The sequence below is a fragment of the Microcebus murinus genome, chromosome 18 (assembly GCF_040939455.1).
Source record: "Microcebus murinus isolate Inina chromosome 18, M.murinus_Inina_mat1.0, whole genome shotgun sequence".
In the NCBI taxonomy this organism is placed as follows: Eukaryota; Metazoa; Chordata; class Mammalia; order Primates; family Cheirogaleidae; genus Microcebus; species Microcebus murinus.
The window spans coordinates 41,031,704-41,033,071 of NC_134121.1; positions in this window are offsets into that span (position 1 = coordinate 41,031,704).

Here is a 1,368-nt window from a genome sequence, read left to right on the forward strand (position 1 = left end):
GTATGCCATTTTCTCAAAATGGAAGAACACTCTGGAAAAGCTGTCAATTCTCTCCAAATTATTCTATCAATTCTATAGAACTGCAATAACATTCCAATGGGATTCTTTAACTGAAACTAGAAAAGATAATTCTATAATTCATCTGGAAGAGTATATGGGTACCAAGAGCAAAAAAAAAAAAAAAAAAGAGTAAAAACTAAGGATAACAGGCCAGATGGGGTTGCTTCCATTACCAGGAATCCAAATGTGCCACAAAACCATTGGTATCACAGTAAGAATAGGATTTGTCCCCTTCACAGTAGGTATTTCACAAACAAATAACCAAGTAAATGAATAGGTAAAGAGAACAATAGAATAGCCCACAAACACTCTCAAAACCCTTTTTTCATATAGTGGATATTTTAATACAAGGGTTGATCCTGTATTTCTATTAAATATGTCCTTGATGTCCACAAGCACCTGAAACTCAGCATGCCCCAAACTGACCTAACCACTTTCCTATTCATGCTCCTCTTCTTACTTCACGAGTTCGCACAACCACTCAACCAAGAAAAGTGGTCACCCCGGGTCCCTGCCTCCCACTCACTCTCTCATTCAGTTTTACTTCTTAAGATATCTCTCAATCTTCACCTCCCACCACATGGGAATTCAGCACATGATAAAAACAGCATTGCAAACTATCAAGGAAAGGAAACCGTGCTAGAACAAGAGGCTATCCACCAATGAAAAATAAATACTTAAGTTAGATCCATACATAAAAATGAATTCCAGATGGATTAACTATCTAAGTATAAAGAGCTAAACTACAAAAGCACCAGGAAGAAATATAGGAAGAATTTTTTTTCCCTCAGAGACAGTGCCAGAAGAAGGAGGATTTTTTAAATATAATTTGGGGATGAAAAGGACTTTTTATAAGACAGGAAATTCATAAACCATAAAGAAAAATATCAAAAGAATTGATTACAATTAAAGGCACCACGAAGTTAAAAAGTGCATGCTAAATTAGGAGTTTTATATCATTTAAAGCACAGATAGGGTTAATTATATCCCTAACATACAAAGAGCTCCTACAAATCAGTAAGAAAAAGTTAGAAAATCCAATAAGACAAAAGGGCAAAGGTAATAAGAAGACAAGTTATAAAATAAATTTATTAATAAAAGGTTAATAAACATATGAAAAGTTGCTCACACTAGGGTCAGGGAAATGCAAATTAAAACAATAGTGAAATACAGTTTGTCCATTAAATTGGCAAAAAATTAATACAGTTGATAATGTCCCATGTTCACATGAGTGTGGATAAAAGGGAACTTACATACATTGTTGGTGAGTATACTAAATGGTACAACGGTTTTGGAGGCAATTTTTCA